General features: G+C 38.7%; 1 long non-coding RNA gene across 1 annotated transcript; it reads left to right on the forward strand.

The window, feature by feature from the left end:
• Nucleotides 1–110: 110 nt before the first annotated feature.
• On the forward strand, nucleotides 111–12,567 carry LOC120409722. Its single transcript, XR_005601486.1, has 3 exons — nucleotides 111–2,720; nucleotides 4,084–4,131; nucleotides 8,720–12,567. It is a non-coding gene; the product is annotated as an uncharacterized LOC120409722 (long non-coding RNA).
• Nucleotides 12,568–13,039: the final 472 nt, after the last annotated feature.

The following is a 13,039-nucleotide window of genomic DNA, read 5'->3' on the forward strand; positions in this document are numbered from 1 at the left end:
GGGGGGGCGGTGCGAGGGGGGCGGAGGAGGGGTAGGGCCGGAGCGGGGGCGGCGGCGGCGGCGGTGGGTGGGAGGACATTGCCCCCCGCCGCCGCGGGGAGGGGAGCAACGCCGGCAGCCCGGGAGGGGGGCAGGCAGCGGGGTGCGCTGACCGCTCTCCTTTTCCTCGCCCAACTGTCCCGTCCTCGATGTCGGCAGGTAACGTCCCTTCCTCGCCTGCCTCTGGCTGCGCTTCCACTTGTCCCCCGCATCCCCTCACCCCCTTCCCCTCCGCTGTCCCGGGGGCTGTCCCGGGCAGGGGACGTGAACGCCACGGACACTCGGCATCCAGGCGCGGTGCCGGGAAGCAGCGCTGCGCCGGCTGGGAGAGCGGGCTGGCCCCGGACTGCGGCGGGGCTGCGCGCAGCTGCCGGGCTGCCTGGACACCCCGCGGCTTGTGCCTGGGCTTGTCTCCATCGTCCCCCCTGAAACCGCGTGAATTTAGGTGCATGGTGTCATTTACCACCTGAATGATTTACACAGAATCTCAGGTGTGAACATCTTTTACCACTAAATCGCTGGAACAGGTTGTTCCTCTCCCCTTCTGCAAGACAGAGGTGCGAGGTACCTCGAACCCACTTGTGCAGACTCAGTTTCTTCTCATCAGGTCACAAGTATTGTCTCTGCTCTGCTGCTTGCTAAGTCGATAAAATAAATCAATAAATCACACGGCCTTAGTAGTCACCTGCAGATCATTCATTTCTTCAAAGTAGATTGCTTTAAACTGTAGATAGGAATTGTTTCAGTTTTTTCACTTAATCTCCTAAAAGCATATGCGTTCAGTTATTTAGTGAATGAAACCGATAAGCCACAATCATTCTAATTTTAGCCCCTCAAGAGCTTTTTTCTATGAACCTAATGTAAATAAAAGGAAAATCTCACACAATCCACCAAACTGACAAAGAGAACGTGACAAATCAAATGGTTTTTGACTGTTTATGTAAAATAGTGTTATGTAAAATAGTGTTGTACAGTCCTAGTCTACAGCATTGTATGCAGTGTTTCACATACCATATTGTTTTATTACATGTGTGTATATGTACATGTACACAAATCGTCAAATATATTATTATGTATTTTATTAATAAATACACAATGTTATAAAGAAAACATAATACTTCTGAATTTGGAATAACCAAAAGTGGAACTAATGTATTAAGAACATCCATATGTTAGCCATCATACAATGTTTTGCAATGTAAAAAACTTTAAGGTGGGGGTCAGATTAAGCTGTTAAAATCAACATGAGAAATGAATGAAAGGACTTGTCTCTTTGCATAATGTCTAGTTGAGCTGTGGGACTTCTTTCCAAAGGGTGTTATGGATCATAGATTAAACAGTCCCATGAATCATGAATCCCATACAGATCAGGCTTTGAAGCCTGGGAGTAATACAGTGCCTGCAAAAGACCTCTGGAGGACTTCCCTGAAGCAAGAAATCACACTGTAAAGTGGAGTTTAAGAAATTATGATACCATACTGATAAAAAAAAGTTGTCCACGGTTAATTTGGTGGTGAAAAGCAGCTTTTACAATTTTCTCCTACAAGTCACAGAAGCTACAGGTATGTGAGTGACTTGGCATATATGTTTTGTTGACTGCAAGTTCTTCCTGAAATAATTCCTCTGCAAGCCCGTTAAAGATAAAAGTACTATCTTCACTTTGAATTTTGGTCTGCAGCTTAAGTTTCTGACTCTGCACTGAATACGTATATGGAAGTAAAGACAAGCACCTTTTCTCTTTGGCAATGAAATGAACTTCCAAAACCTTTGCTTCTCTATGATGCAGCTGTTGTTTCTCAGAATAGAAACAGAATGAGAATTTACGTCTCATCTCAACAACTTGCATAGACGTCTCTTCTTTTCCATTGTGAAGAGACATGAAATGTCCTTTGCTCCACGAGGCTGCTGATGTTCTGTTACAAGGTAAGGGAGAGGGTGCAAAAGGCCTGGGCCATGTGCGTACCCTGGAGATGCATGATGGTGTATTGCGGCCATGTGGGCAGACTGGCCATGTCACCGGCACAGGAGGTTCAGCACAAGCTGAAATGATGCAAGTGTTTTGTCATAGACTTAAGGGACAGTACTTTCCTCCTCAAACTTACAGAGTCTTCCACAGTTTGTTTACTAATATTGTACAAAAGGGAAATTATTTGCCCCAGAGTAGAGTGCACAGTATTCATTTTGTCCTGCTGAGGAGGATGATGTGCTCAATAGACCATGCTGTGAAAAGTAGAAGTCATTTTAGGCTCCCTTCACTTTGAAAACTCAGGGGAATAGTTACTATGACCACCAATCTAATTTATAAATAATCTGTAGGACACAAGCCTGAGAAAATGAGATTAAGGGTTGTCAAATTGAACAGTTAGTTATTAATTATATCACTCCCTGAACATTCCCCAAAGTCTCTGGAGATGCAGCACCTTCTTCTCTTTCATCACAGGTCATGTAGAAATACGAGCCTTAACTATTAGTATTTCATCTGGGTCCAATCCTTCACTACCTTAGATCTCATAAAGTAATTTTCAGCTGAGAACATACTACCTTTCAGAACATTATGCTTTCTTTGCAGAAGTGTTAGTGACTTTTCAAGATGCAAGGAAGTTGAGAAGCAGGCCAGCTGTCACTAAGAGATGATTATTAGAATAATGAAATGAGAATCTCCAGTTCATCTGTCCTCTCAGGTTACAAACATTTTATCTTTAATAAAGATTACTTAGTATTTATTGTCATGCCCCCCCCCCCAAAAAAAAAGTCTATAAGCATTTCCTAATTATTCTTTGTAGGGATTGTCCTTATTGCACAATGCAGTGTCTAAATGAAATACCCAGCCTAGATCTAAGGATGCTAGTTCTGATACAAATATACTCTGAATATCAGTACTATATTAATGCAGTCATATTAATTTTAATGGTTGAGCTAAGTCATGTTTTTTTGCAGCATTAGACAGTACTGTATAGACATACCCATAAAACCTTGTCTGCATTGTGAATTTTATTTAAATTGTAATTCAAGTATTGCTCCTAATCTGAGTTCCACCTGCACACAGAGTCCATTATATAGATATTCCCTGCTGTATAGGTAAAAACTACAGTTAGCGTGATTTGCCAGCTGCTAACCTAAGCGTCCCTCACTGTGGATACGGGCTAGATCTGCTTAAGGGCCCCAGTCCTAAAATGTTTTCCACATTCCCTTTGCTGTGCCTAGAAAGAAAAAAGACATCCTTCCCCATTCCTCCAGATATGAGAAAACTCCAAGAGTGCAAAGCATCTTCTGGCACTACACCTCTAGAAATTTTACCTTCACAATCAAACAAGAACAGGAGGTGTGTAGACACACAGCTTGAGTACTGTTTCACAGTCTGATTATTTTCGCTTAACACATTTTCCAATGTAGAAGAACCCAAATTAACCCTACAGTAAAAACATATGCTAATACCAAGGTGATTTTTACAGGTGGTCTTCCCCACAGTAGAGAGGGAGGGAAGGATGTGGGGGAAATCAACATCCTGGCAAGACAATTCAGGTATAAAAACACACAGTGAGGTTCCTGACATATAACAGAAAGGTCTTAGTAGCTTTATGGTATATTCAGACATAAAGGAAAATTTAAAGCTGTAAATTAAGTCCTGGCAATATATGCAGATCTTTGGACTATAATGGCCCAAACTACATTTCCCTCCACTTTCAGTTTCCCTAACGCATACATCCAGCCTCTCACTCCTCTCCATTCTAGTGGTCCATAGCTACAGGTAATTCCTCTGCATTCATATGAAAAGGGAACTCCTGCCCCACCGAAATGAATGACACTTTTTGAGGTTGACAAAATCAGAGTTTCTTTAGAAACTTTCAACTGTGTTGATGTATGCTAACAAGCCTTAAATGTATGACTGCATTAGTTGTCCTGTTATTCTACTTAAATAAATCATCTAATATCCCAAAAGAGTCACAATTATTTGAAAGTGAGACCTATATATTAGAAATAGTCAACATTTCTGTGGATCACATGAATAAATTTTATTCTGAATGTTTTATTTGTTTTTCTTAGGGAACCATATATTTTGGGGAACATCCTGGTGAATGTGAAAAATACAAGGTAAGCTGGTCTGCATAAAGCTTTGTTTTGCTTTCAGTGAAATGGCAACTTCAAACCTCTGTTCTTTTTTCCCTGAATCTTAAAATACAACAATTATATTTTTTCCTGAAATAAGTTATAGAAAAGCCTTCATTTTATCTGTCTTTATTTCACTAATTAATTTAGGATATTTTAGTCCTTTCCTATTTTATTCCACTTGAAGTAAACATAATACTGCTTATCCAAACATTTTTAATCCCAGACTGACTATTTTAATCTAAATAGTTGTTATATTTGTCTTGCAAATCACTTATGTAAGCAGCTTTCTGTTACAGAGAAGTTGAATCTGTCAAAGTTTATACACTTAAACCATTGATGGTTAAGTTACTCTACTCTCTAGTCCGTGCAGAATCAATGACACTGTTTTACTTTGGATGGAGCTTTTTGGGATGTCTTAAGTGCTGAACAGTCACTTTATAGTCTACAGCTTGCTATTAATTTTGCAGCCAGCAAATACAGCAGGCTTCATGGTGATGAAACCAAAGTGTGTGTGTATACATCAGTGAAGAGCAGTAAATCATGCCCTACTTTCCCTATAGGCTCGTGCATCACTGGTTTTAAGTCATATAGTTGAACAAGAATCTCATTCTCACTCATAATTCATCCTTACTCCAACTTTACATAGATCCACCTTTTATGTGACATTCAGCAACCCCTCTGTATTACTTTCTCTGTCACTAAAAAAACAATATAATGTTTCCTTTGGAGTTATTGTGAGAACGACTCAATACTGTAACTACAGTCATAGAGAAGAATGCTAAGTATTACTAGCTCTGGGATATTGGGAAAACTGCTGATTTCATAATCCGTTAAAAATATGCAATAAATCTATTATTTTCAGAAGGTTGCTGGACATGCCATTCACTTAAATTCATAGATCAGTAACGTGAATAGGCCATTAACCCTATAATAACAAGAGCTCAGTATTTCCAGAGTATGTGTCCAATGATGTAAATATATCTTCCATTTTCTATTCAGAAATAGTATTCACTGGTTTCTTCTTATTGTTAGCTATAATCTCCACCTATATTAGGATGGATATAGAAAGAATAATGACAAGTAGCCACTGTTATGAAAATTATATAGCAGAACACCGATTCTATTTTAGCAGCAAATCCTTTTTTTCAGGCAGATGATATATGGAAGAGATGAAGGTGTAGCAGTGTTTTCATACACTTGCCAATTTATTATGTTTGCATAAATATTTAATACATCAATCTCTTTCTAGAGGAACAATATGGTTTGCATTTCAAATCTTGTAGTTTTGTTAGATTTTCTTTCAGCTAAATCCTATCAAAACTTCAATTATATACTAGACATCCACAAGACAGGTGATTCATGTGTTTTGTTGCTTGTTGATGGTCATCAGACTGATATCCTGAGGTTAGCACTGTATGTGCTAGTGCCCTTAAAATCTAAAAGGTGAGTAAAGTTACTGCATTTTTATTATGAGGGATCAGAATTGAATATTAACTGAAGAACTGATATCTTGAAATTATTTTAGAAGAATGTAAAGAGAGAAAATACTGCCTAAACTCTCCATAGTTACCCATGATATCCACATCCAGAGAGGCTGGCAGCATATGTTTCAGCCACAGATACATTAGTTTCAATAACTAAGGTAACCACAGCTGTCAATCCCTTTTCCAACTCATACTCATTTAATTCAAAGAATGCTCCAAGGACAACTGTAATGAAGCAGCCTAGAAACAGGAGAGGACGCTCATTGCAAAGGAATGATGAAGGCAGCTTCCATCATGTGGTTATTTCCATTCTCAGAGTAAGACATCTTCTTTCTCCCAGTACTGTCTGCAAAGGTATTTTATCTTACACTGCCACAAGTAACATGTACACTCGCACCTGCTGTGTGCTAATGGACACAACACCTCAGTGATACCCACAGACAGTGGCAGCTGGGCAAGTTAGTATCACCCTTTTTGTCTGGTTCTAGCACTGCCCTGAGTCACCCAGAGACTGTCAGCACATATGTGTTACTATTTAATCTGGCTGCATCTTCAGCCTTTGAAGCCTATCAATTGGCGTAAGATCATGTACAGTTTACAAAGGACTCTCAGGTCACATTTGTCAGGAGAAAAACTCACACTGCTTTTTCCAAAGTGAAAGAGAATTCCCTTTTTCTTGGGAAAAGAGGGTCAAGGAGGAATTGTGAGATGTCACACAAGTTTGATAAAAATCACTGATCTGGGAGCTCTGTGCATTCTGATCATAAGAAGTGAGTGACAAGTAACTACAGCTATTTTCTCTGTGTAGAGGACTACTGAGTATGGTAGTTCTCTAAGCCATTCCAGATAAAAAAATTATAAGGAGAAAGCAACTCTTGCATAACTTGAGGAGAAATAAATGGATATAATTTCTGATGAACTTCCAGCAATAAAATACATTTTAACATATATTTTATATAAATATATATGTATGTTACATATGGATTATTTTTATAGATATATAACTGTGTCTAGTGTCCATCTATTAATGGAATACTACAGATATTTAAATGCTTTAAATGTCAACACCTGTCCCAATTTATTTACTGTGCTGTTTTTCCCCACTTCAGCAAAGTGACAATTTATTCTATTATTTTAGGGAGTTCAGTGACAGGGAAGTGATTTAGCAGTCCTCAGCAAAGCAGTACAGAACTTGAGTCTGAGCTGTTCACACCCATTAAACCACTGTAATACCTAAGCTATCTCAGATCTTCATGTTTCCATGGAAGTATTTATTATGCACTGCCACAAGAACACCCCGTTAGTTCTGTATATATCCTGTTACCAGCATTTCATCATCTATCCACATTAATACTTCAGCAAGCAACCTTTAAAAAGGCTTTTCAAAGGAAGATATGAAAGGTGCAGGAGAAATTTCAAGCTGGCAGTAGCATTTGTCAGTTGGAATCCTTTGGAATTCAGGAGTCCCTCATGTTATTAGGTGTCTATGAAGCAATAGTACTTTTTAAGACTGACACCTACATACTTTCTCTAAAATAGACAAATATACTAAGAAGTTTTGGAGTGTATCATGTCCTAGTTTTGTTCCTTTATAGGTCTAAGTATTTCAAGAATTCTGTAAAATCCATTCAAGTCGTAGCAAAATTTCTTTCTACCTTAAAGAAAGTGGCTAATACTGTTGTAATCACATGAATTGCACTGATAATAATAACAGAGAAAGGAAATATGCAGTAAAATCAAAAGGTGAAGTTCACTCCTTAGTAAAAAGCAAGCACTTTAGAAAAGAATTTTACATCTCCTACCACCCCCATGGTATCTCCTAAACTGTCTCATGGGCTTACTGGCATCTGCAGAGGTATGGATATTACCTGATTTCTCCAAAGTATGGTATCTAGCAACTTGCTTATGACCAAAAAGGTCAGAATTTTCTGTGCAGAAATAAAATAGATGTTTGTTTCAAATATAAATTCAGTCTCTATTTTTGCAGTCATTTGGTGTTCTAATTATAACAGTCTAATTTGTAAACAACACATGCTGAGGTTTGGCAGTGAATTTCTGATGAAACACAGAGTACAAATTTTAATTACATACAGTTCTAATACAGTGAGCACTGCAGCATTTCTGTCATCTTTGAAATGGTAACAAAATGTAAAAAAAAGTTTTTTGAAATATGAGCATGAAGGTAATGAGATCAATAAATGTCAGCTAGAAAAAGTAATCACAACTCTAGAGACTCACTAACCTTTCTACAAATTCCACAAATAATAGACTAGCCTGGATGAAGAATCTTTAACAATGGGAAACAGATACCATTGTAAGGGGGAAGCGAGCCAAAGACTGCTGAATAATACCAGAAGCATTGCCTTTTAAGTAAAGAGAAAAACAATTTTTGCTTTTCCTCTTGTGATCCTCACCAATACACTTTCCTTTGCACCTTCTGATTTTGAGAGTGACTTACAATACAAACACATGTGTAAACCCAGAGTATAAATATGAAGTATGGCATAAAGTGCAGTAAGGGGTAGTGGTTTTCCAAACTGATGGCCTGGTCCTTCTCTTGGGCAGACAGGAATGTTACAACATTCGCTGACCTCCATGTAAATTCCAGATACTTAACATGCCAAAGATTTGGTTGTGTATGGTTTCTAGATACAATTTATGCAAACCCAGAGCTTAAGCATGAATTAATACAAGACAAGAAATTTTGTGTACTATGTTTTAATGCCCCTTGGTAGAATCTAACTTCTGAAAGAGAAAACATATTTCATGTGTGAAAGATTAAGTAATATTTGAAAGGATAATATTGGGTCTTTTTAACTAAAAGTACAAGAGGCATTGAACCTGAGGTGAAAATGGAAGAGAATAAAATACTTTATTAAATCCATCCAGATGGGGAATTTTTTTATTTTTGGATGAGGCATACAATTTTCCTGAAAACATATTAATATTTTATGAAGGATATGCAAAATGTACTAAGGATTTATGCATATAACAAACATATTTTAGGAAAATTGACTTTAAAAAAGAGGGGTAGAGATAACATGGAAAGCAATTCTTATTTTATCATTACTTTTTTTTCTCCCCAGCATTGACTGAACATCTTTGGATGTGGATATCAAAAAAGGATGGGCTGAGATTGGGATCCAGTCATTAGAGACCACTCAGTGTTTGCAGGCAAATGTGTGCCATTCTTTAAATAATGATTTTCAAATAGTAACACTGATGCAAAACCAGCTGGAGGTACCAGCAGTTTACATGTCATCATTCAGGTGCTAATCTGAAGCAATAAATGCAAAAGGGCTCCATAAAGAACATACAAAGTATTTCAATGTCAACATTAACTTTTATGATCAATAGTTTCTACTTTTTATCATTCTGTATGTCCTGTTGAAATTAAAGGAACTGAAGAGCTAAAGAGCTTTGAAATTCTGTCTCACTACACACACATTTTCTTCTTTGTTTTGCTTCAAACCACTCTTTGGAGTCTGATTGTTCACTTCTGTATGTGTGCAAATAACCTTTTTTATGCATAACATTTTACGTATATACACATGTATGTAGTATTTTCCATATTTATGTGTGTTTATATAACATTTTGCAGGACTGGAGTTCCTGGAGGGAAGTAGCTCTGCTGCTAGTGTATAACCCAATATAAAGTAGCAGATGCCTATGATGACAGCCTTTTATTTTTTTTTCTCAGCACAGAGCTAAAGAAATGTGTATTATGAAAGCTGGTTATTGAGGGCCACTCCAGGAGCATAAACTGGATTTCAAGTCAGTTTTGTTGAACAGGGCTTACCTTAAGTGTACTGCAGCACCAGGAACGTGGAAACGCAAGAAGGGAAGGACAGGAGTTTCCCTGCTCCAGCCACCCACGGCTGTGGGAGCAGCTGTGAATATGTGGGTGTCCATCAGATGCCTCACAAGTGTGTGTAGCTTTGGAAGTTGGTACTATGTTAAGAGACCATGCATGTGTGTAATGACATAGGAGCAGCCCAAAGCCAACAGCAGTTGCTGGAAACACGTTGAATCCAGGTAAGGAAGAAGGTTTCAGCCTTCAGAAAAACAGGCAGGTTATGTTGTGTTTTCCATTCCATCACCCCACAAAGCCAAAACTCACATAGGAGCTGTGTACAGGGGGACCATGGTATGCAGCTATGAATAAGAAGCTATGTTTAAGGATAAAGATCTTTCCAGCCTGTGATTTTAAATGAAATAAATTTCAGTCAAACCAATTTTTGCCTGTAAAGGCTTTGCTGTGGCACACCCTTCCCTTTACAGGATGGCTCAGAGCAGGCTAAAGTAAAGCAGAGTGCAGAAAGCTGCAGAAGTATCCTGCAGGTGACAGGGCAGCAGAATGGCAGATGAAACTCAGTGCCAATAAACACAAAACAATATGTAGAGGGGAAAATAAATCAAAGTACACATCCAAGATGTTGGTTAATCACCTACTGCCGTGCTGGGAAGCAATGTTAAGGTGTCTGGATAGGGTTAAACAAAAATGCCAGCTCATTGCACAGTAACAGTCAAAAATGCCAGTCAAATGTTAGAAACTGCAAGGAAAGCATTGAAGAACAAAACAGAAAACATTTCAACACATTCTGCTCTAAAAGCAAAGGGGAACTAGGCTGGGACTGGAGAAGCATGAATGGTGCATGAGCTGAAATGTGGAGTGCTTTTTCCAATTTCTCAGTACAAAGAAGTATAACAAAAACATTTTGAGGAAGCAAGCTTAAATTAAACAATAGAAACATTTCTTTGCACAATCCATTATCATCCACCATTATGAATTAATTGCTACAGGAGGTTTGTCAGCAAAAAATATAAATGGAGTCAGTTCCTTTCCTGCTATTGAAGAGGCAAGGTTGAAATGCACATATCAAATTAAGAGGCTCCTAAACTACTGATTTCCTAGAGACAGTAGCTCATAGAAGAGCAGAGATAATTTTAAATGTTCTTGGTTTATGGTACTTTTCACTGATGACCACTGTCAGAGAGAAAATACTGGACATCACAGCACAGAAGTTTTTGTGTTCTTAAATTAATATGCGTTTATAATTTCTGGTCCAAATCATGTGCTACTCCTGTGAACATTGGTTTGAATTGCCATTCAAGTGGCTTTGACAGACTGACAACAGAATCTGACAGAAATCCCATGAAGTTGAACAGTGACAAAAGCAGCCAGTACACAGTAATCCCATCCAAGAGCACAGACTGGAAACCGACAGGCTGAAAAGGAGCTCTGCAGAAAAAGACCTGGAGGTCCTGGGGAAGAGAGCTGCATTGAGTCAGCAGTGTGTCCCTGTGGCGATGAAGACTACCAGCATACTCCTCTCTGAGTAAGACTGTAGGCAATAGATCAATGGATGTGATTAATTCTGTCTATTCTTCTTTTGTGAGACCACACTGAGTACTGTGCCCAGTTTTGAACTTCCCAGAATAAGCAAGAATTTAATATACTGGGGTAAATCCACAGCAGTTACTGGACTGTAGCACACTGGGCACAATGAGAGGGTGAGGGCACTGGGTAGGATGACTCTAATTATCGGGAGCTGTCCTGTAAAACAGGGCACTGCTGTGATAGCACAGTACAAAGCGGGAGGAATTTCGTATTTGGCATCCAGCTGACGCCTGCTAAATGTCTCACTTTCTGCATTCACAGCACACAGTATCTTAGTGTCAGAAAACAAGAAAAAACAATGGAAACAAAGTAGAAAGAGTAAATTAGACTTTGATCTGATAGCCCAGTGCAGGTGTCTGAGCTATGCTCAGTGGCTTTCAAAAGTGCAGATAGGACCAGTGATTAGCTAAGTTTTGGATAGTCACGAAGGATCTCTTCTTGAACTTGAAAAACATTTCTCTTTTCATATTAGATTTGTCCAAGTTATACAATTAAACTTTAAACCCAAAATACAGACACTACACACACATGCTCATTCACACTCATAGTCAACTGTGGCAGTGGAAAACTTCTGCTTTGATATATCTTCAGGAAACAAACCCTTTACAATTGCACCAGAATTATGGTAATTGGAAGTTTCCTCTGTGGCAGGTATTTATAAACAATTAAAATTCTCGATGCCTAATTACAGCTATTCACTGAAAGCATTAGTTCACAGAGGTACAGTACCTCCCTCATTCCTTAGGGAGGTAAAGTTCCCCTGCTGTTGCCTGTAAGACACAGGGTTTCTGCAAGGAGTACTGTCTCACATGGCATGCCACGTGGAGGTAAAGAGACATCATACTAAAACTCTCTGAAGGACCTGGAGCCAAGATCCAGTCTGGATAGATCTATATTACAGTGATGTTTTCAGAGGTACTTCCTGGCATTTAGAAGTAAAGAAGATCTGTTTCTCCAGTTTACCACAAGATGGAGGTGCTGTCACTCAGAATCGTTCATTAAGGAATCAGGAAAATGGTGGGTGTTGTACAACAGGCACTGTAAAATTTTATGGACATATTTAAGAAAGTAATAAAAAATAATGGTATGCAACTGTGACATAGTATATTATTAATTTATTTTAAGCCAACTGTGTAATGACATAGCCAACCATCTTTGAACCAGTGTTATTTCAAAATGCAGAAGCTTCACATTTGCATTTGAATTACTGAAAGCTGAAGATACTGTTTTGAATCGCATATCTGTTGGAAGTGGAGATGTCTGATAATATTCTCCAAAAGCATACAAAGTGATGGTTGCCAGAGTCAGATGGGTGCCACTTTCTTGAATATATTATCCTGAAATGATCTTTCCCTACATTAAGCCTTCTGTAACTTACTACCAACAAAAATAAATGATAAAGCATGTTTTTGTCTGTAACAAATACAGGTCTGGGTGTTCTCAGAGGCATTCACTCTGACCTCCCTCAGAAAACCCAGGAGGGTATTTGCCACCAAAGGGCTTTAAAATTCTTATTAAGTCATGTTTATAGTATTGTTCACTTTTTTGATGCTAAAGCAGAGACAAATGAGGGAGCCCTCATTTGGAGTTTTTGCATGAACCTAGCAGACCATGGACATGAGCTCTTCCTCTCTGCCAAAAGCTCAAAAGCTTTATCCCTTGAGTCTGCATGGATAGGTTCTTATCCTGTGCTCTCTTATTTAAAACTTCAAAGGAAAAAGGCTTTTTTTTTTTTGTCTGCAGCTTCATTTTTTTCCCCTCACATCTTCTTTGCTACTGATTATTTTGCTGTTTTGAGGAGAATTTGAAACATAAGTGAAATTGGTTTACCTTACTTTGCAATAAGACGGACATGGAAATAATCAGAAAGGAGAGACTGTGAAGAACTGGATGCACTGGATGTTCCGTGATGCTATGTTTCCATTGAACAAGTTCGATAATACGGAGACGTGAAAATCTCTTTAGGTGTACTGTTAAGCCATGGACAAACACCCTGTCTAGGACC

The sequence above is a fragment of the Corvus cornix genome, chromosome 2 (assembly GCF_000738735.6).
Source record: "Corvus cornix cornix isolate S_Up_H32 chromosome 2, ASM73873v5, whole genome shotgun sequence".
NCBI lineage: Eukaryota > Metazoa > Chordata > Aves > Passeriformes > Corvidae > Corvus > Corvus cornix.